This window comes from Podarcis erhardii, assembly GCF_964252035.2.
Source record: "Podarcis erhardii genome assembly, chromosome: 10".
Lineage (NCBI taxonomy): Eukaryota > Metazoa > Chordata > Lepidosauria > Squamata > Lacertidae > Podarcis > Podarcis erhardii.
In genome coordinates, this window is record NC_138500.1 from 37340646 (window position 1) to 37364898 (window position 24253).

The 24253-nt window shown below is 42.5% G+C and overlaps 1 long non-coding RNA gene across 3 annotated transcripts in view; it reads right to left on the bottom strand.

Moving 5' to 3' along the window:
• The window catches only part of LOC309351011, an 85147-nt gene that overhangs the window by 16923 nt on the left and 43971 nt on the right, over positions 1-24253 (bottom strand). The window lies entirely within an intron of this gene.

Below are 24253 nucleotides of genomic sequence, written 5' to 3' on the forward strand. Positions count from 1 at the left end.
CATTGCAAGGTAGGTAGCAATGGAAGGGAAAGAGGTGGTGAGGTTCCCTTGGTTTGCAGCTATTTAATTAACCATTTTCTAGTGTGCCTGGTGCGGGAAGTATGTTTGAAAAATATTAACCTCTGCTCAGCTGACATGTTTGCCCTGTCTCTTTACTACACACGCGCAACTTGATTCTATATCAGTACCTCTTCCATCCCCCATCCCCCATCAGGCTGTGGGACGAGCACAGGTCTCTCTTGCCTGAGAGTCTGCAGAGGCCTTTAGAAATTAATCCTTGGTTTGGATGATCAGCCCAATAGGGCTGGTGTAGAGAGAGGATGCAGCTTGCATACTTTGTATGCAGAAGGTCATGGCAACACAACCTTGTTCCAAGTCTGAGCAGAGGTCCATCCGACTTAGTGTTTTTGACTCTGCCTGGCAGAAGCTCATACAGGAATTTTTGCCAACCCTACCTGGAGGTACCAGGGATTGACCTTGGAACTTTTCACATGCAAATCATTTGCTCTACCACTGAGCGATGGCTTTGTTCCAGAATCACTCCTTGGCATCTCCAGTTTTAAAAGGATCTCTGGTATCAGGGCTGGCAAAGATATTTGCCTGAGACCCTGCAGAGCTGCGGCCTGTCAGAAGAGGCAATCCTGAGCTAGAAGGCTGAATGGCATACAGCAGCTTCTTATGTTCACAACAGAGAAGCACTGAACTCCTGCCCAAAGCCTTTGGAAGCAAATGTCACCCATAACCCAGTCAGCAAATAGCTCATCCAGACAGTGGTTAGCAGACTCACTCTCATCTCCCTGAAACTGGAGAAGGTGACAAAGAAAATTGATTAGAGCTGTACTTTTAGAAACTGAAAGATGACTGTGGGCTTTCCTGAAAGAGCTGGGAGATATCAGGGATGTGGGCTGAGGCAGAACCTCAAGAGGCAATGTCCCCATAGGCACCATGTTTGCCTCACCACCTTTGCTGCTGGCAGAGAAACAATGGTGGCTTCCAACATGCTGTCTTGTGACAGCTTGTGGAAATCTCATGAGATCTTGTGCGCTCAAAGATATCTTCCGAAAAGCTCTGTAAGATCTCATGAGATCTCGCCAGAATACGCTGTGCGACCCAGGTAAGGGAGGCTTTGGTGAGGGGACTTCAGAGGCATGAAGGCACCTTCCTGTTTCACCTCAGGTGGCAAAACAGGCTGGGCCACCCCGTCTTGTTCTAACACATCAGGTACCTTTGGCTGCAGATCATTCTAGTGCTGGCTACTTTAAAGAGGGTGGGGGGGAACCTTTTTTTTTTAAGGAAGAGCTACGTAAGTTTCCAATCACACATTGAATTGACACAATGAGAGTGTTCCACATCTTTCCTTTTTTTTAGAATCACAATATGGTATCAACATGAACAAAATTTGCATTTCACACAAACGTACACATACACACCTATGGTACATATGCAGCTGCATTCTAGATAGTACAGTAAATCACAACTGATACATTAAGCAGGTAGATAATTTAGATTTTCTTAATAATGATATATAATGCAGTATTTTGAACATGTGATCTCATTGCAACTAAAGCTTTTCCTAAAGGAAAGTTATCTCAACTCTTGCATCAAGATGAACAATTCGTGGCCCAATTTTCTGCACTGTAAACTTAGAAGGGAATTTTATTAATTCCATTTCATATTTCAATTGGTTACTTGCTGCATACAAATTGACTTTGGTCTTTAGAAGCTATGAGGACCTTCCTCCCTGTACTTTCTAGGACCACTCCTCAATAATTTTATGGTGGAATTTAAAAAGCAATAGCTTAGCGTTGTCTGTTCAGTAAACCGTTAGTCTTTTGCACAGTGCTTTGATCCTGAACATTGAACTGCTAAATCCTTGCAGAAAGTTCACAGGCAGTTTATGATTTATGTCTTCGTCTATGTTGCTGAAAGGAAATGAGAGCACCCAGACGATCTAGTTCTCAATGCTCAACATCCTTGCAATTACCTATTTACACCTGTAAAGGTACATTGCTCTTTATACCTTTCTCCTTTTCCTTTATCTGATGCTGATAAAAATCTCATATAACAGTTGCCGGAAAAGATGAGAAATAGGTTAATAGAAGCAAAGCGGAAGGAGGAAGCACACACCTTTTCCACCCAGACAGAAATTTCATGGCACTTCCTTTTCAGTGTTGCGTTAGAAATGGAGTTCTAGATAATGGAATGAAAAGTAAACACAGACTTCCTCATTCAGGAACAACAGGCAGGTGAGGCTTGCAAAAAAAAAAAAAAAAAAAAAAAAAGCATGGAGAGGACCAGTGTTTTTCTTGTTAAATATGTGTCTATTTTCCCATATGTATTTTAAATAAATGCAGTATCTGTATATTCTCCATTATCACATGGTGAACTTTTGGATACGAGTGACAACTTTGTCTGCCAAGGCCTGGTTCTTTGTTGACCTTGAGTTCACTTGGAGATGCATGCACAGTGCTTTCTTGTTTTGAGGAAGTGCCTTCTTAGAAAGTTTGGCTCAGGTCTCGGTAGTACCAATGGGTAGAAATGGCAGGAGGGCAGATAAGCATTAGAAGACATGTCCTAATTATATAAGACAATAGGGCAGTCTGCCTCGAGGAGCTGGTGGAATAGGCTCTCTGCTACAAGTATTTCAGCAAGGATCAGCCATCTGCCAAGGATGCCATTGTTGCATCCTGCATTGAGCAGGGAGGGGTGTTTGGACTGTATGAACTCGCATTTCCCTTTCCAGCTCTATGATTCTAAGATGTTCCCAGTGCTCTGTCCCTCATTGCTCCTAATATTTAATTTCTGCCTATAGAGGAAGTGTGGCTGGAGTGTTGGACTTGGACGGCGGAATGCCCACCTTTTGACCCTTGTTGAACCATAAAGCTCAACAGGTAGGCTTGAGTATGTCACTTTGTCTCAGCTGAGAACTTACCTTATAGGATCACTGTGAAGCCCAAAGACCTCAATGAACTCATTGACAGAATGGGGCGGTGGTGGTGGTGGTGGTGAGATGCAAATTTGACCAACTACATAAATCATAGTATAGGCCAATGGTTCCACATTTTGCATGCAGCGGACACAACACGAATGGTTCCTCATTGTTCCATATTTACTTGTCAGGTCCAGCTCATCATAACCAGGAAGCTGCCCATTTGCACCTCCCGGGTGTGTGGCATTGTTTCCTGTACACAGTGTTGGAAATTTGGCAATGCACTTGAAGAGCCTTTGCTTGGAATGATTGACTTGAGAGTCACAGCAGTGGGTGGAGATTCAGGCTGTTGTTCATCCTCAGGCAGTTAAGCAAACTGCTAAAACAGCTGTGAATGCACCTTGACTAATCATTTCCTTCTACTAATGCTGAGGAGATCTTCAGTTGATAACTCATGTGTGAGCTCCAGGCAACAAGCAACCTTCTCCAAGGACTATTGGCAGCACATCTAAGGTTCGGCTTAAAACAGGTGCTAGTCTTGCATTTTAAATGTATAATAATAATAATAATAATAATAATAATAATAATAATAATACTCTGAGCATTCCAGATACTTCTTTGTTGTAGTCCCAGCAGTTACCTCAGTATCCTGACTGCAATTATACATCACTCTGGCTACTCCATTTAATAGTAAGATACACATATTACAATTCAGTACTCTCAAACACTTGATGTCAGGGGTGGAAAAAACCAAACCCATGCTGGAAATACAATTATGTACCACTGAATGGACCTGTGCTATCTTCTCACTGGGTTTAGATGTGGACATGCTTGGTCCTCTGCAATGAAAAGGTGAACAAAGTTCAGAATAAGTTCCTAGTGTGTACCTGTTGGAGGACAAACAGAGAGTTTTTTCGTCATTGTTCCAGGCACCCAGAGATCACAGCATTGAAAGCAGCACAAATAATGTGTCAGGACAGACTTGATTCCTTTTCTCCATGGTGTATGGAAATGGGCATGCTTTGTTGAGTCAGCCTTCATTAACTTTTAAATGCTTAGGGTCTCTAGAGGTCTTACTCCAGACCTGCCTGACAGCTAGGTTAAACAGAGAGAGAGAATGTGGTTTGAAGACACACAGTGAGCTTCACGGCTGTGTAGGGATTTGAAACTTGGTCTCTCAGATCCTAATCCAGCACCCTAACCACTATGCCACACTGCGACCTGGTAAGACATGGGCACATTTCCCTCAGCTTTAAGAGCTTTGGCCACATTTAGAAGGTAAATCAAACCTACTCTTACTGTGGTGGTTGCATACATTTTTCTAGGTCACCCGGCTTAATATGAGTGGAGTGATTTTCACAGGCAGCATCAGCCAGTCCCCTGGAGGGCCTTGATACACTTCCAGCCACCATGATGGGGCAATAACAAGTAAAATATATGGACTCAGCTGGCAAAATGGATGGGTTCTTGGGTCCCAAGCTGAGTATCAACCTTGGATCCATGGTCAGGTGGTTCTTAACTTCTTCCTCTGATTCCTGACTATCAGAAACTGTTTATTAATGAGTGTGACACTCCCTGGTTTCATTTTACCTTATTTCATTGGGAAACATGAGCCCGGATTGACTTCCACTGAGGTAAATAGAAATTACCTTTGCTGGGTAAAAGCACTTTTGGAACCTTGGTGGCCAAATTAGATTTATGAGCACTGAGATAATCCAGGGACATTTCACAAATAGGTTGCTTAACAGGCTCTCAAGGACTTTGTCGTGTAGCATTGGAAAACAATCTTTGAGCCCAACTAGTTGCATCAGTTCCTAACATGGTCTCCTTATTTGGGAATCTCATACTTGGCCTCCAGACACTGGTTTTAAGACTGTATGCTTAGGCATTAAATATGGTGTTTTCTGACCCTTTATGAAGTTTTATTTAAATTTTGAGAGATTAGCAGTCCAAAGCTCCCTGACATCCAGATTGTTAGGATAACAGCCTTTCTTTCTTTCTTTCTTTCTTTCTTTCTTTCTTTCTTTCTTTCTTTCGTTACACATTGCTATCTCCATTGCCCAATGGATGCATATGTGCACCTTCAGCGACACAGCATAGAAGGGGATTATGACTCCCTCTAGATGCGCGTTGATGTGACGGTGCATACAGATAACATCCAAGTTTTAATTTTAAATAGGCGTTTGCCTGCTGTTGCAGTAAACACCCAGCAGTGCAGCCACTCTCTGGCAGCACTGTTTGCGATGCCTTGCCCTGAGGAATGACCCCTTCCTCAGAGTGGGACATGGAGCACCCAGGGTGTTTTGTTAGCGGCATGCAGGTGAGAAAACAGGAAGGAGAATTGGTGGTAGTCGTTGCTAGCCAGCCGCTTGCTGCTACGGTGATGGTGGGTGCCTTGCAAGTGCTGGAGGTGTGGGTGTGCACCGTCCTCTGTTTCTCCTGGTCCATCCAAGCCACATGGCTCACAATAGGACCAGCCTGCTTCTATGAAGATCAGTGGCGTAGCGTGGGGGGTGCAGGGGGTGCCAGCCGCACCGGGCGCAACATTTTGGGGGGGCACTCGCAGCTCTCTGCCCCTACCTGGCTCACTCACTCTCTCTCACTGCAGTGCTGGCTGTGCGAATCTGATCCGAGCTGCTGGGTCGCCGCCCACTGTGGAGGGGGAGGGTGCCAGGCGTGCATTGCGGTGCGGAGCGGAGAGAGAGGGAGGGAGGGACTATCTGGGGGAGGGACAGTGCAGCGCTCAGCGTGGGAGAGAACCACACCTGACCAGCCCAGGCAGCAGCAAGAAGATGCTGGCAGCGGCGGCAGGTTAGGGGTTAGGGGCACAAATTACTTGCCTTGCCCCGGGTGCTGACAACCCACGCTACGCCGCTGATGAAGATTGGTATGGTGAGGCTGCTTTCACTGATGGTTAAATATAATAACTAGTGTTGACACATATTTTTAGTCCTCTTAGGGTGATCGAGGGACTCCAGTCAATGATGGAGTTGAACCATCCGTAACTGCTGAGGTGACTGAAACATTTCCTGGAGCAGAGGATCCAGCAGCCATCATCCAGGTCTTTCTAGGGCTGCAGAAACTACTTTCTTCCAAAAAAGTGACACAGGAATGAATCCAGTGTTACTTCTACTCAGAGTAGGCTCACTGGAATTGATGGGCATGGGTTCATCCATTTCAGTGGGTCTACCTTAGTTGGATACAACCTATAGAGTGTGGATTGTTTTTGGTCCACAGCACCTATTCATAAGCCCGACCAGTGCAATCAAATCTAATTAGGAAGCAGTATTAAAGGCCCAACCCAGCAATTGGGCAATTTCAGTCTGCTAACAAAAAGAATAAAAATGTAAATTATAGTAAAAAATGTCTGGTTTTGCCAGAAGGGAGATAACTTCCTGCCGACATTGAATCCATCCCAAAAAAACTGTTTTCTACAAGCTCTGCGTTATCGTGAACTTAATTAAGATGGAACTTAATTACATTTCTTTCACATTAGGTACACCAGAGCTAGTCAGAGCATTTGGCTTTCTCCTCACACCAGTAATTTTTGAGCACACAGTAGGAGGTCTGTCTACTTGGCTGTTTAAACCATTAACTGGAAAAAAGTGTTTGTCAGCCAAGCTTCTAGGTTACTTAATGCATCAAAAATATCACCCAAGCAACGAATTCTTCTGAATGTGAAGGGAAATAGGGTGTCCTTCAGACTGTCACTGTTCTGCAGAAGGGATTCAAGTGTATACTGTAAATTTAGGTTGGTGCAATTAAAGTGAGTGACAGGGCACTTTAATGATAGTGCAACAATTTTTAATTTATTTTTTAATTGCAGTTTAGAAACTGTCAAGGAAATGCATTTAAAAGTGAGATGTGGGATGAACAAATGACTAAAGAAATACAGTATGGATGGTTTAGATTTTAGTTAGGGCTTTAGCTACGGTAACTCCGTAACCTTGCATTTTCCCCATCTATCGTAAGAGCTGAAGACTCCAAAAGTATTTAAAATCCCACCCATTAGGTTAGAAAGTTTACAGTGAACAGCGTAAAGCAGTTTGGCATGTAACCTTGCCAACTCAACATGGATCCTAAACTGCCCAGGCGTGTTATGTTTCAGACAATAATTAACTGATAAGCTTGTATGGTTTTCCTCATGAATGAATTCTGCAGGAATTACAAGTTTAAGCATAGCCTTGGCACATACTTGAGGGAAGTGTACATATGTTTGCTGTGTGCAAAATTGCCATTCAAACCATTAGAATTCTTATCACTCAAAACTGCGCCAGGTATGTATATGAAGAATAGTCATCTTAAGTGTATTAACCTTATCCCAAATATTGAATTTAAGTGATGCCTGTCTTTCCAAGTAACCTCCTTTATCAACCTATTCAAATTCAATTTAATAATTTGAGAAATGTCTCTTTTGGAACCAAAAGGCCAAGATATGTTAAGACCTCTGGCACCAACAAAATCACCAGCTGGTATACAAAGTAGGTGAACTACAATTACCCACTGACATTGATTCAGATTTTGACCAGTTAATTGTATACCCTGAAATTCTATCAAAACAATTAATTATTGTGTATTAATTCTGCTGTATATGTTTCAGATCTACTAATAATAGTAATAAATCATCAGTGACAGTCTAGAAGCACCCTCAGAAGCAATGGTGGTGCAATCATGTGACTGCTTCTTCCACTCAATCTACATTTTCAATATTACAGATCCACATTTTCAATATTACCGTTTGGCAGCCTGATTTGCCCTCCCATGCTTTGTGAGAGAAAAGGACAAGTAACTGTGCAAAATACTGTATTTTTCTGTGTATAAGACTATATTTTTTCCTAAATTTTTGAAGTTTAAAATAAGGGGTTGTCTTATACACGGGTACTGCATAGTGCATTTTCTTAATTTTGAGTCGCCCCATATAGGGGGTGTCTTATATACAGGGGCATGTTATACATGGAAAAATACGGTATATTTTCTATACTAGTAGCTGGTATCTCTGATAGGTAATTAACATGCTGCCTTCTGGGGTATTTCTAGGATATATAACCCCATGGTATCTAAGCAATGCGCTTCAGTTAATGATGAATGCTCACCCTTGCATGGTGCCAGTAACAGCACACGAAGATCCTTGCAGGAAGCCAGAGAGCAGCTGTCACTCAAACAATGCTCCATTTTTAGTTGGATGAGTAATTGTTGTGCTTCTGACCGTAATAAACATAGTCACTTAGACACAAATGTAGCCTATAGCAGGTTGTCACATATTTGAGAAGTCTCATCCGTGAATGGTGTGCCATTGAGCCTGCCTCAAAAGACACCATTAGCTTAGGTTTCAATTGACTATGGCCGAGGGCTCAAAAAGGTCACCTTTGGGGAACTGGTTCTTCCCCTCCCAAATAATAATATTTTTTTGTTTCATTTTACAAAATTAAAATTATAATCATACCACAACGCTTCCACAATCAACAGATTCCTCTGAATCTTTGGACTTCCCACCTTCCCCTCAATGGGTTCTATTGTTAAGCCTTTTCTACTGCATCTTATTCCAATATTCCAAGTTCTTTTATAACTCCATTATATCCATAGTTCTCGTTACATTCCAAGTGTTATTTCAGTCCTACTAGTGCTTTCAACTACTTACAGCGATCTTCTAAGTAATTTATAAATTTCTCCCATTCCTTATTAAAGTTTTGGTCTTCCTGGTTCCTGAGCTTTCCGGTCAGTTTTGCCATTTCGGCATAGTCCAACAACTTAATTTGCCATTCTTCTCTGGTAGTGACTTTATCTCTTCCCATCTCTGGGCTAACAACATCTGAGCAGCTGCCATTGCGTACATAAAAAGTCTCTTCTGCTCTTTTGGAATTTCAGGACCCACAATTCCTAATACTTGGGAAACTTATTCTGATCAAATGTGGATCAAGGCCTGAAGTAAAACATGAGTTGGCTCCATCCAACGTAACTCAACTACAACCAAATCCTGTTTGTTTTGCCCCTTTGATACTATATTCCCAATGGGAGGGTGAAAAGCAAACATTAGGTAGTCCTGTCTGAATTCCCACAGGGATCCAATTATGTGCCTGTTCCACTGGTGTTAAAAAGCTAGATGGCAAGCCTCCGGTTAATGAAAGGAAAGCATTTGAACGACAGGAAATCATTAAAACGATTCAAAAGGAAATGCCACAGAAGTGGAAATGGTGCTGAAAAGGGAAACTAAGATGAGAAAAGGGGTTGGAGCAAATTTTCTATGAGGAAAGGCTGAAGTTTTGGTTTTTTGGAGCTGGAGAGCACTTCCAGACTATTGCTATATTTCAGTGGGATTCAATCACATACTGGCAAATTCAGGTTGAGAGAAAAAATAGAGTTGACCAAGAGGTCTTGCACAACAAATCCACTTCCCCAAAAGGTCAGGGTTGGGTTTTTTTACGATAAGGAAAGTGCCAGGATGGTTATTGAAATACTGAAAAATTGAAATATTTAGAGGGATTTATGGAACAAGTCAAATCTGGTCTGTAGCTATAGATGAAAAATTAACTCACAAATTGAAGGACAGTAGAGGAAAACAACAACAGACTCATTTTCAGGTATGTGGCCAAGGCTTCTTTTATACGCGAATGATGATAACCATGTTCAAATATGGCACTATGGAATTATTGGAGACTCTCCAGCTTTGAACATGAAAATATCACAAGATGCCCTTGGGCAATATTCTGATACTAAAAAAAGCTAAGGGGGTTAGAGAGGACATGTTATAACCCTCCCAGACCAATATAGCCTTCCAAAGGATGGTGAATGCAGTGACCCAAATTTGTACCTCCTCCTTTTTTGTATGTTTCACTTAATTGTTTTTTCCCTGTTTTATTATATGTTATTGAATTATATAGTTTTGATCAACATAAATAAAAAGAAATGTTTTTTAAACTCCCATCATCCTTCACCATTGGCCATGCTGGCCGGGGTGATGGGAGTTTTAGTTCAACATCATCTGGAAAACACATTGGCTCCCTTTGACATAGGAAGCTGCCTTATATTGGGTTGGACAATTGGGTGGGACCCTCTAGTCCAGTATCGTCTACATTGAGTGGCAGTGACTCTCCAGAATTTCAGGATCTCTCCAGAGATCTCTGCCAGCCTTAAGCCTGGATAGCTCAGTTGGTTAGACCATGGTGCTGATAACACCAAGGTTGCAGGTTCGATCCCTGTATGGACCAGCTGCATATTCCTGCCTTGCAGGGGGGTTGGACTAGATGATCCTCAGGGTCCCTTCCAACTCTACAGTGCTATGCTATGCTAAGTGGAGAAGCCAGAGATTGCAATTTGGACTTTCTTCATGCAAAGCCAATGGTCTGGTCTCTCACTGAGCTACAATCCTTTCCCAAGAGCATTGGGGATTCTGATAATGCCTTTATAAAGAACGGAGACATTGCATTCCTCTCCATTTTCTCCTGCAATTTCCCCCATAGAGCCCTCTGGTCACTTTAAATTACTGTCATTTGTTTTGGTATGCTTGTCACCAAATTCCAAAAGGAACGGAAATATTCGCCCCACCTGTTGCAACAAACTGCTGCTTCTCTTCCCGCTGGACGCAACTCTCAGAGCAGCCTGAATGCCACTGTTGTTGCTATCTGCTCTGATATCTTTGAATAGAAGCTGGCATGCATATGGACACTCTTTCCAGGAGCGGCTGCTTTCACCTGGAGGCATGCAAAACAGGGTCACTGGGTGGACAAAGGCACCCAGCCCTAGTTAGCTCCAGGCAATAGCCTGGTATTTTATGCAGAGACTGAATTTCTCCAGCATGCCAAATTAGCTTGGCTTGCCTCTCCTTCTGAAGATCATGCAACTGCAGGGCAGGGCAAAACCGTGTCATTGTAGTATTACTTTATCAAGATCCACCGATCAATCAGGAATATTACAGGATGTTCCCTAGATAAGGAAAACCAGAATAAATATGCTGAAATGCTTTGCATTTCTACGAAAGCGTGGTACAGATTAAAACAGGTATGGGAGCTACCTTCATTGTATAAAGCAAAAAAAGCACACACACTGATGTAAGTTTCTTGCCAAAGTCACCTTGCTGAGGCAGAGCCAGGAATACAAGCAAGGTCATATGACTCAATCCCCAAGCTTTAGCCACTAACTAGGCCCTGATTCATTTGCTACAGTGGAGTGGAGGGATGGGTCTGAGCGAGGAGAGCTTTGTTCAAAGTCTATAGATCTGTTCATTTGGCATGTACATTTGATTGCTTCACCCAAATGGCCAAGTGTCTTATCTATCTGTCTGGCTAAACTTTGCCCTTAGTAAAAAAAACATCATTATATCCAGTCAAAGCAGGGCTGTTCTCATTTCAGCAAGACAGATGCAAAATGGAAGTGTGACAAAAGTACGAAACACGTCCCCCCCCCCCCAGGATATCACTCCCATCTCTCTCTGAAAATTCTTAAGATTCAAAAAGCCTGCAGAAATTTCCTCTTCATTATTTTCTCTCCCATGGTATTTTTAGACTCTCTTCATAATGTGTTTATAAAACAGAATTGTTCTTTCCTTTCAGCTGCGAGTCACTCAGTTAATGGGAATTTCTCCTTAGACTCCTTCAGGGATGAGCAGCGCATAGATGTCTGAGCAGGACTTTTGGGGTTACAGAGCGAAGTTTTTGGTGAGTCCAGAATTCCAGCTCAGCACAAAATATGTTTATGATTATGATGATGATAATAACAATCAATGATGACTTAGTGGGGAGAAATGGCTTTACCTGCATGTTTTTCTGCCCACTGGCTGAAAAGCAAAACAAAACTGGCCAACCCATTTAGTGGGGGATTGGATGCTAGGAGCACATCAGTCACTGTTGAATACATAGCAAGTTGGAGCGTTACCTTTAAAATATTGTAACAAAAACTAATATTGACATATAATATTGACATATAATACATAACTGGATAGTTGATGTTATGGTTTTATAAGAGGTTGCAGAGTTCATTAAAAAGTTCCAAAATAATCTTTATTTGTTACACTCTTTTTATTGGTCTTTTGACTTACCTAATGGAAGAACATGGCAATTTATATTATTGTAAGGTGTGCCCCTTTCCTGTGTTCTTCATAACTCCCGATACCATAAAGCTACATATGGAAAAGTTTCTGGAGGCAAATAGATTCATCTTTCAATTCTGTAGACATTCACAGCCACAGTCCAGGACAGAGAATTGTTACATTGTTATTCACACTTACTTGAGAGTAAGCCCTATGATTGAGCATTATGTTGGAGCCCAAGTGAATAGAATCAAACTTTTTGATTCCTTGTTTCCTGGGGTTTCGTGTTGGTGTTTCCTTCTGAAGTTACTTTGTTCACAAATGGCCACTTTCAGGTCAGTATTACAGGTTCTGAGCATAATGCTGGGCCCCAAAAGTCTGCTGTTTCTGAGGGCTCATCAAGACTTCCTTTTGTGCCACTTCTCTAGGCAGAAGCCCATGCTTTAAAGCTCTGCATCCTAGCACTTTTCCCCTTTTCCTTTTGCCCTGGTGCTTTCCCCACGAAAACTCAGTTGCTCCTGCTGAATTGAGGCAATTGGCAATCCATTGAAAACCTCAATTTCCAGTTGTTCGTATTCCGTGTTAAACAGTGGGTTTTCTGGGGAAAGTGGCATGGCAAAAAAGGAAAAGCACTCTGACACGGAGCTTTAAAGCACAGATCTAAGGCCAGAAGGCACAGGAGAAAAGGTCTAAGTGTGTGAGGCCTCAAGCTTTAAATGGAAAATGGTGGAGCTAGGCAGATCTAAAGCACAGTTCTATACTTGTCTACTCAGAAAAGTCCCACGAAGTTTAGTAGGACTTACAGGGAAATCTGTGGAGGTCTGCAGTCTCAATCCGATATATGTCTGCCTGATGCAAAACAGATTTCAAATTGCACTAAAGGCTCCTAGGGCAAGCAAAGAATAGTCGCTGCTCACCATTAGCATTAAAACTTGTCAGCAGCTCAGGTCTGTCTCCCAACTTCATTGGAACCCATGGGAGGCAGGGCACGGTCATAAAGACAAATCTGGCAATATTTATATTATCAAAGCTGGAGGGTATGTAAGCTCCAAATGTCAGTAGTGCCCATTGGTGGTGGGGTGGAAGGTAGGAAGACCTACAGTAGGTGAGGCCAGAGCCAATGACAGGCACAGCAGCAACTAGTTCTTCTTTTGTCCCCATCCTCTTCTCTGCTGAGTTGCTGAGTTCTACAACAGTAACACTCAGACTAAGAGGGAGGAAGCTGAAAGCCAGTGCAACCCCCTGAACTGGATGTCAGTAAGAAGGTAGGTAGGTGTGGGTTGACTTGAGGTTGGTGGGGCAGCTCCCCATTCACCATAACAGAGCAGCTTCCACTGCCAAAAGTTATGTCCCATCCTCAGGCAGCAGAAGAAAATCTTTGTTCAGTTTTAGGTTCCCTCTCCTGGATGGCTAAATGTTGTACAGTGGTACCTCGGGTTACAGACGCTTTAGGTTACAGACGCTTCAGGTTACAGACTCTGCTAATCCAGAAATAGTACCTCGGGTTAAGAACTTTGCTTCAGGATGAGAACAGAAATCGTGCGGCGGCAGCATAGCGGTAGTGGGAGGCCCCATTACCTAAAGTGGTGCTTCAGGTTAAGAACAGTTTCAGGTTAAGATTGGACCTCCAGAACAAATTAAGTTCTTAACCCAAGGTACCACTGTACTGTACTCTTCAAAATGTATAAAAGCCATGGGTAGTTGCGAAGCTAGGCTTTTGGCCCCCAACAGAATCCTTTTTGTAGAAAAAGAGGTGCCAGAACTCACCATGATCACTTCTCTCGTTCTCTTAGAATGGCAATGGCGCCCACCTCAGAGGTGCCGGAACTAAGTTCTGGCTGAAAAAAAGCCCTGGACTCCAATATAGTGCTCAATTTACTCACGCTCTTGCCCCATAGTCATTTGCTTAACATTCAGCCTAGAGAGACAGAGACATATTTTACAGAAGTCAAAACTTGCTATTTTGTGACATTTTAGTTGAGCCTGGTAAATGTATTACCCTACTGTGGCCACTTGGATTGGTTTCTAATGAACCCGTCTAATGAACTAGCCCTTCATTTAATTAATCCAGGTTAATCCCAGACAGCTCTCAAGAGTTATTATCTCTTCCTTGTATTAAGAGACGTGCCATTTTTGCTACAACAGAATCTGCATTTTCATTATAAACATAAGCATCTAAAATTATGCTCTAGAGGTAGGATATGAATAAAAGGGATTCCTCACATCTATGCATTGTGACAAGTTCTTTGAAAGGTTGCTGCTGAAGAATGTATCCAAGCAACACAATTGCCTCAGTTGAGCTCATTCTGTTATTTGTATCTGAAGCAGGCAAATCTCAAGAGACAGATTGGCATATATTTCAGGAAGGAAGTTTGTGTTGATAAACGGTGTGGCATGGGTATGCCCTTAGACACCAGTGGTGAAACTTGGAAGGGTCACTGAGGCAGAAGAATTTATGAGATCAGCTTGGTCTCACTAACACATCTCACAGCTATAAACGTTTAAAAGCCTTGGCTGTACTGTCATAATTTATCACGGTCTTTAGAGATGAAAACAACCTGATAGCTCGGTCATTGAGTCCAGACACTGAGTTCAGTCCTTGTTCGCTTAACATTCTTATTGGGTAGTTTGATATTCCCATTAGGGTAGCCTCCCATTCAGGGGCTTAGCAGTCAGTGTGCATTCTGAAATGTAGGCTGCATCCACACCATATATTTAATGCACATTTAAAGCGTACACACACCCCTGCAGGAATCCTGGGAACTGAGCTTTAAATGTACTTTGCATGTGTGGTGTGTATGCAGCCCTACTCTGTGAGTTTGAGATAATTCCATATGAAACTTAAACCTTCGTTAACTGAAAAGAAACTGGTCTTGTCACCCACTCTCTCATTATTTTCTTGAACAATAAAACCTCTATTTTGGTGCTGTAGTGTAGGGATTAAATCAACAGCTATGTAGATGTGCATTTATCCAAAGCAGTCGCTTTTAGCTATAAAGCAGGGCTCTTTTCAACTCTCTTGGTTTCGGGGGGGCGGGGGGGAGAGGCGGATGACGACCATAGCAACCTCCCTCAGTTAATAAGATATATAAATGTAATATGTTAAGAAAACCTAAGGAGAGAGTGTTTTTCAGACAACAGCCCTGATGAAAGACTGTGCAGAGAGACAAGAGTTTATAGTCAATATCAGTACTGTATTCTGAATCTAAACTCACCAGCCAAAGACCAACAGGAGGTTGAGTTCAGTATCATTCATTGGGTTGGACCCAAACTTAGTCATGCTTAGCTAACACAAATCCCATTGATTCCAGTAGAGCAGTTCACACATTATGCTGTTCACAGGTACAAGGGTTTTGTACACATGTATAAATGTTTGTGGGAGTGATTGTACACATGGTGTATTTAAAAGGAAACATGTGAACTAACCTAAAAAAACGAGTACAGAGTACATGTAACCACATATTGAATGTACCTGTGTAAGATTGAATGCAGTGCTCTACCGTATTTACTTTAAGCATCTGACTAAGTCTGAGTGGATCGCTTTTTTTTTTGGTATGAGGACAAGGATGATGATGATGATGATGATGATGATGATGACCATTGCATGCACCCTTTGCTTAGGCCACTTTGTACAGCACTAAGAAGTTTACAAGCAAAGGGTGCAATCTTATGATCAAGCTTTAAGCTGCCCAGAGTGGCTGGGGAAACCCAGCCAGATGGGTGGGGTATAAAATAAAATTATCACTACTACTACTACACCTTATGTCCTACTTCTGAATAAATGTCCATAGGATCAGGCTGCACATCTGCCAACTAATTTCAACCTCTGAGCAGATGGAGCAAGCATTAAATCCACAACCAGGTTTAGCGCCTGGAATAGAACCTCTTTTGGAAGGATAATCATGGAGATTTTTTAAAATAAAAAGCTCTAGCTATACTAAGTCTAGACAATTTTTAAAATATTGTTTATTGATTTATATGCTGCTTAATTGGTAAAATGGTTTCTAAGTGGTTTACAAGTATAAAACTAATTACAAAGAAACAACAACACACCTGTGGGCAAATTAAGAGGGCAACTGATTGCAGACTCTCTGGTACTAGACTTTGCCGTGCGCCTAGCTACCTTGCAAGCCAATTGAACCACTTCCTAACATGGGGGAGGTCATTCCTCTAACATTGGGGATGGGGGAAGGGGTTCTTCCTCATCCAGCTGTCTCTTCTTCTTGACTGGAATGTAGGGAGCAAAACTTGTTTTCACATACTTGACTGATTCAGTGTGAAGATGCTTAGTGTTTTCCACATTAACAGTGAAATAGTGGCTGTGTATTTTACAGTGTACACCCTTTTTCTCTGTTTATGTAACAAGAGGCACCGGAGGAACAGATTTAGGTGTTTTTTTAGTATGGTTCTGTGGCAGCCATAACTGATTTCCCAATGAAATGATAATAACAGTATTTGAAGAAGTCACCATAACTGAACATCTTCTGGAGTAGTAATTTTCCATGTCCATTATGTTCTGCATTTCGATGAAGTCAACAAAGTAAGGCACTGGTTTAAGAAATATCTAATTTACTTTGTTAATGAGTAAGGGAACAGCTGGAAAAAGAATTATGTACTGTAAACACAGACTTGTTTGGAGCTTAATGCAGAGCATAGCCTCTTTCCAATGTTAACAAAATACTCGTTTTATGTAACACTGTAATTAAATTCCCTCCCCAAGGAAAACAAAGATAAGGTAAAATTTTAGTGGAAGGCACAAATGATTCTGAATGTATGTTATTGTTGAAGGATGCCTGTATCTTTATTTAGATGGGAAAATTGAGAAGTCCAGGCATTTAAAAGTCAGGGATTACGTAGCTGAAGGAGATCCGATCAGCAGAAGGAGGGTGGTGTGGGAGTTGGGGGAAGGGCTTCTTTAAAAATAACCTACGTTATAAATTTCCTACGTTTCTTTTATTTATTTGGACAGTTAGCCTGCCCACTCTGGCAGCTCTGAGGAGGTTACAACAATAGATTGTGGCTGAGTACACATTGCTGCTTACCCCAGCTCCAGCATGCTTCCACTGCTGGTGTTTGAAGCCAAGTACACATAAAGTTAGCCACAATCCACATGCATCCTGTTGTTTCTTGAGAAATACTCTTGTTTAATGTGCTTCCCTTCAAACCAGCTTCCAGTCAATTTGAAAATGGGAGCAGCAGTTAAGCTGAGGTGTGTACATTTCAGACAGCTGTTGCACATGTGCAAATGATAGCACATGCGCAGATGACAGCTTCAGTGAACTGGCATGAGGGAAGAAATCAGGTAATGGGCCTCAGGTGAAGACATCCCCAAGCCCTCTTTGGTGTGTACAGCAAGGCAAGAATGTGACATGAAACAGTGCGGGGGAAATGACCTTGCTGCATTTCAAGCCGCTCAAATTTACATAGCCTTAATCACAATAGCAGCTCAGAGTGGTGTTGTGGTTAGATTGGAGTGTTGAAACCAGGTTCAAATCCCCTCTAGGCCATGAAGCTCGCTGGGTCACCTTGGGCCAGTCACTATTCCTCAGCCTAATCTACCTCATGGGGATGTTGTGATGAGAAAATGGAGTTGGGAGAGAGAGAGAGAGAGAGGAAAGGTGGAATATGACTGTAATAAGGAATAAATAAAATTTTCCCACCAGTCGCATTCTGAGCACAAACACAGTAGGATGCAAGAAGTCTGGATGGAGAGGGAGGGAGGTGGGGGGAAGAAAGAAAGAACCCAAGAACACAATCTATGTGGCAACGAATGGTCACTCAAGAACTAGCAATCAGGAAGAAGAATAGGTTGCCTTTCTGCCTATCCCCACCCTCACTGGTTCAGGTTACTAACAGCAAACATTGCTGCATTTACTCACAACACAACAGAAAATAGTTCAACTTCTTTAAAAAAGGAAAATAAAAAGGGAAGACCCACTCACAACCAGCTAATTTTAATCATAAAATCTGAATTGGTTGACTTTAAAATCCTCTTTGTGTGTGTGTATCCGCATTATACATTTAAAGCATATTCAACACACAAGGCATAGGACACCCAATAATCCCGGCAACTGTACTTCCCCCCACAGAAGTACTGTTTCCAGGACTCTTAACCAACTACAGTTCCCATGATTCTTTGGGGGATGTCATGTGCTTGAAATGTGGATGGAGTATACTTTAAATATATAGTGTGGCTCTGCCATTCAAAGATAAGAGACCTGACAGCAGCTTAACAAGAGAGTTATGGATCATTTGATCAGCTTTCTAAAGCGCTTTACTAGGAAACACTGCAAATGATTTGTAATCATTAATAGCTTCATTTTAACTAGAACTGGATGGGAAGGAAACAGAAAACTTTCCACTTTGGGACCTTTGGTATCTTTAATGAATCACTGACACGGCCCAGGAACTAGAGGTTAATGTTGTAGTAACCATTATCTTGCCACCTGCTTCTGATTAGTAGCAGTAGCCCATTTAACTCCACCACAGTGGATACAGCTGACCATTTACTAAAGTTGGACTTGCCAGACTGTGCATGAAGCCACGTGGGAAGTTAGTTTTAAACCACTGCTTGAACGTACGCCTCTCAGTTTCCTTCTCATCCAGGAGCAGGTCTATTTTGTCAAATCACAATCTGTTTACATGTTATGCGTCCTTGGATTTTATATCCAAGCTGTTTAGTTATCTCCCTTATTATAAGGCTCTCAGATGCTGTAACGCTCAGTCCTCCGACAATGGCAGAGCTTGTCTTCATCTTGTGGATGTGATTCCTGCTGATGGCACCAGCAGCCATGTGCAGTTATGCACAATATCAAAGAGATATCAGATAAGCGTTGAAGGTCAAAACATGGAAACTTAAAGGTTCATGACAAGATTGCTAAAAGCACACAGTTGATGGAGAGCATTTGGAATTTCTAGGCAATGAATGCAGTATTTTCTTTAACTCCTATGCTGTAAAATCAACAGGAGGTTTGCAGAAACTTCTGGAAAAACCTTGCTGATTGAAGAAGTGAGGCAAGTCAGAGGCTCACACTTTCCAAGTGTCCTTTGGCATGAAGGGTGTCAGGTGTTGGACAAAATCTGTCTAGGGGTTTAGGATAGGGATGAGGAAATTGTGGCCCTCCAGGTGTGGCTCTAATTCTCATCAGCTCCAGTCAGGAAGGACGGAAACTACAGTCCATCTACAGCTGCAGAATTCAGGAAGAATTCTGCCTGAGGCTGGTGTTACTGAGAGCATGATAGGACACAGAACAAAACTGCCCTGGGTTTTAGCAAAAACAGCAAAGAGTCTTGTGGCACCTTAAAGCAGGTTTTCCACATGTTCTCGGACTCCTACTCCCATCAACCCCAGCCAACATGGCCAATGGTTAGGGATGATGAGAGCTGTAATCTGACAACACCTGGAAGGCCATACAGTAACTTTCTAATTTCTGCCTTAAAGGCACATGCTTATTATGACATAACCTTTACTTGCTGCAACACCTACCCTGATTAGATTCATTTAAAACCACCCTTCATCAACTTTGATGCGAGGGCAATTGATTTTGTGAAACTTGAGGTCTTTTGCAGGTCTAAGGTTGCCCCTTCTTATGCAGTGTGGCATGCATCTCACCCATCGCCTGGAAAGCTGGAAATGTGATAAAGCAACTCCCCAGCAGCAAGGGCTCCCTTCTTCCTCAACTACATTTGGGTATTGTGCTACAGGTGCTGGTGTTGAGGCCTTCCTAGACTTCCCCAAGTGCCATACAGAGCCGTCTTTCCCATTGGTCTTAGTGGTTTGTTGCACCAGGGCGCCGGCCTCTCAGGGGCGCCCTAGTGAATGGGGGAGCTGCGCACCTTTGCCGGCAGCCTCCCCTTTCCCTGCACGCCCACCAGCTGTGCCCCTCCAACTATATGGCTGGCGGGCATGCAGCTTCCTTCCCAAGCCACTGCAGGAGGAGAGCGATCCCCACAGAGGCTTAGAATGGAAGCTGCGTGTTTGGCATGCATATTTATGGTATGACAAAGTTAAGATCAATAAGGCCTTTAAGAACCATATTGTCAGGAAAGCAGTGTTTAATGTCTGGACAAAATATAAAGACTTATTGGAAAATAAAACTCCAAGGTGGCTTTCACCTCTGGAAGCTAAGGCCCGAAAAAGACCCAATATGGAGGCCAAATGGCCAAAATATTGGGAAATATTAGAGAAAGATGGAGACAATTGGAAATTGCAGAGTTTGGAGAAAATGAAGGATAAGGTGCGAGACTGGTTACATTATGCTCAGATTAAAGAAGTTTTTAAAAATGACAAAAAGTTAGGGTTCCAGGTGGAGAAATCGAAGTTAGAAACAGAATTGTTAGAACCAAAGACCAAGGTATTATCTAGAATGTATAACTTGCTGCTAAAGTGGAATACACAAGACGAAATGGTTAAATCGGCTATGATAAAATGGGCACAGGACATTGGGCATAACATTATGTTTGAGGACTGGAAAAGGTTGTGGACCACTGGGCTGAACTTCACTGCATGTAATGCTCTGAAGGAAAATGTTATGAAAATGATATATAGATGGTACATGACCCCAGTTAAACTTGCCAAAATATACCATTCGTCTGATAATAAATGTTGGAAATGTAAAGAAAATGAAGGAACATTCTTTCACCTCTGGTGGACATGCCCTAAGGTGAAGGTCTTCTGGGAAATGATATATAATGAGCTGAAAAAGGTATTTAAGTATACCTTCACAAAGAAACCAGAGGCCTTTCTTCTGGGCATTGTCGGCCAGAAGGTGTTAAAGAAGGATCGAACATTTTTCATGTATGCAACAACGGCAGCAAGGATTCTCATCGCAAAAAACTGGAAAACCCAAGATCTACCCACACTGGAAGAGTGGCAGATGCAGCTGATGGACTATATGCAACTGGCCGAGATGACCGGCAGAATCCGTGATCTGGGAGAAGAGAAATTGGAGGAAGACTGGGAGAAATTCAAGATGTATCTACAAAAACATTGTAATTTGGTTGAATGTTAAGAAGGATGCTAGATTATAAAAAACTGGTCACCACTAAACTAGATCTAAATTTGATGATAAGTGAGACTAAAGAAAATATAAAATTTTTTGGAAGAAGTGCTAGATTATATTTGAATGAGTGGACATGAGATTGTAAACAAGTTGATAATTTGTTTGGAAAAAATTTTTAACGATGTAAATGGGAGCGGGAGACGTGAGGGAGTCCAAAGAAGTGTTGAAATTGTTGTAAAAGAAGTAAGATTGTTTATTATGTGCATTTGTATTTAAAAACCTTAATAAATATTTATATAAAAAAAAAAATAGAATGGAAGCTGCGTGGCCTCTGCATCTGCTAAAGACGGCCCTGCTCCCGGTCATTGTCCTCCTCCTGCTTCCTGAAGAAAGGCGGTGTGCAGCCTTCCCAGGCTGCCTTCTTGGGTGCCCCGATGCCGGAGAGCATGTCTGCCAGTACGTTTTCCTGCTTGATCGCCACCACCACGCTGGGGATCATATGATGTAATTGGCATGTCCCTCAGAGAAGGCAGCTGTGTGACATTGTGAATGGAATAAGAAGTCACAGAACCATGAGGAAGCATCCACTTCAGACAACTTACTGCAATAACATATCTTTCCCTATTAGACCAGACCCTTTAGATTAGATCTATCAGATCACAGGCTTTTTGTGATGTTATGAGGAGAGTTGAGTCAGTGTGGGTTTTTTTTTTATCCGGCACCGTTTAGATGTCATTCATTAGCTTTGCAACTGCTTCAATCTAAAGGCCGGATGAACAGGTGTAAGGGTATGATGATATCAGCAGCTCTAAACCTACATGGGGCTTTTATACTCTGTTTTATATTCAGAAATAGAACATGCTGTGAACACAAGGGCGAGAAACATTGCGCAGAGGCTGGCCTCTGTCCAACCAGCACTTTGCTCTGCAGCAACTTTCCGCACCAAAGAGCAGATAGCTTTTAAAACTTGGTAGACTTCTGAAATAGCTCAGAGGGAGGAGGCTGCAAAAGTTAAAAAGAGGAAAGAAAGAAAAAGCTTGGCTTTATCATGTCCAGGTCAGTCTGGCCTCCTCCTGTGACTTAACAGCTGCTTGATTTGCAAAAGTTACCAGGTTAAGCTTTTCACAGCATGGAGAGAAGTATAATCACCTGCTAATATCTGTAGATAAAGACATGGGGGGGGAGGGGGAGGGAGAGGAGTTGCTGAAAAAAGGTTGGCAGCCCTAGAGCCAGATGATTGATCTATTTAGCTCTGCGCTGAGACCTCCTTTGCAGAGCACAGTCCTGTGGTAGTTGAAGGGCTGTTAGAGGGCAGTCTCCTACTTGAAGTTGTGTCCACTTCAAACCCAGTTTAAGAATAATTTGTGTTTTGTTTTGCTTTATTTATAGATGGATTTCTGTATGGCTCAATCCGGTCAAGGCGGTTCACCGTTTAAAACCCATAAAATAAAATTACTGTCAAGATTACTAAGAACAATCAGCGTGTAAAAAGCAACACCAGTGTAAAATTAATTTTAAAAGCATGCAACGTTACAAAGTGATGATCCAGCGAGTGAGATAAAAGCAGTAAGCGGCACTTAAAAACCATCAGGTTGGAGACAAAATAGTTCTAAAAGCATGGGATTTTAAAAGCCTGGAGGAGTGAGGGAAATGCCCCACTAATGCAGATGCCAGGTAAGCCTCCCTGGGGAGAGCATTCGATAATTATGGAGGCTAAGGCTATCAATGGCTAGCACTAGTCACAATGGCTATGTTCTGCTGTCATTGTCAGAGGCAATATGCTTCTGAATGACAGCTGCTTGCAATCACAGACGGGGGAGAGTGCTATTGCTCCTGCTCACATGCTTCCCGTAGGCATCTGGTTGGCCACTGTGAGAACAGGATGCTGAACTAGATGGGCCATTGGCCTGATCCTGCAGGACTCTTCTGACATTCTTAACCAATGTGCCACCACCAGAAAGACCCTCTCCCTTTGCCAAACCACGTTAGATCGGGCTTCCAATAAAAATCTTAAGGTACAGTGGTACTTCGGGTTACAGACGCTTCAGGTTACAGGCGCTTCAGGTTACAGACTCCGCTCCCAGAAATAGTACCTCGGGTTAAGAACTTTGCTTCAGGATGAGAACAGAAATCACGCAGCAGCAGCGGGAGGCCCCATTAGCTAAAGTGGTACCTCAGGTTAAGAACAGTTTCAGGTTAAGAACGGACCTCCAGAACGAATTAAGTTCTTAACATGAGGTACCACTGTACACCTGGGAGGAGGTGCTCTCAAGCTTTCATTATAAAGGTTAGTGACAGCACTTAGAACTGGGCCTGATAACAGGCTGGAAGCCAGTGCAGATGATGGAACATCCTCCCATCTGATGTCAAGGAGATAAAAAAACTACACAACTTTTAGAAGACATCTGAAGGCAGCCTTGTATCGGAAAGTTTTAAATGGTTGACTTTTTATGTTTTATGTGTGTTGGAAGAGTGGCTGGGGAAACCCAGTCAGATGGGCGGGGTATAAATAAAAAATGATGATGATGAAGCACTGGCATAATATACTGATATCTGCCAGCCCCTATTAACAATATTGCTGCTCTGTTTTGGGCCAGCTGTAATTGCTTGTCTGTCCTCAAAGGCAGCTCCACATATAACACATTGCAGAAATCCAGCTGGGAGGTGAGAATAATAGAATGATAGAGTTACTAGAACATGGATAGTCATAGGGCTCTCTTTGTCCAGATAGAATTGGTATTACCAGCCTAAGCTGCACAGGATGCTCCATAACACTGAGGCCACCTGTGTCTCCTGTGATGCAGCTGGATCTAAGAGCACCCACAAACCTGCTCTTCTAAGACGGGTTGGATTTCACAAAAATGGCCAGACACAGACCAAACCTGAACAATGCCTCCATCTTACGTGAATTGCTGCAGTTTGTTAGCCTTTATCCAGTCCATTACCAAGCTCAGATCCCAGATCCCTACTGCCTGACGTAGATTAAGATCCCCAAGAAGAGGAAGCAGGGGGTCCCATCAACAGGATCTGGACTGAGCAGGCCAGAAGATTGTTTGGTCACAGTTTTCCCCATCACAGTATAGTGAAAAGGATTTTCAGGCTCCTCCAAATGACCTGTGAATTGAACATTCATTATGAGTCCCTCGCACAAAGCTTACGTGAAGCTTAGACTTTGTTCTTTATAGAGTATTTGTTCTGATTTGTTTGCGGGGAGGTTAACGAGAATTCATCCTCTTTTGCTTGTGGGATGTTTGTGCATCTTCACATTACCCATTTGTTCATCCCACACTGTCCAGGGCA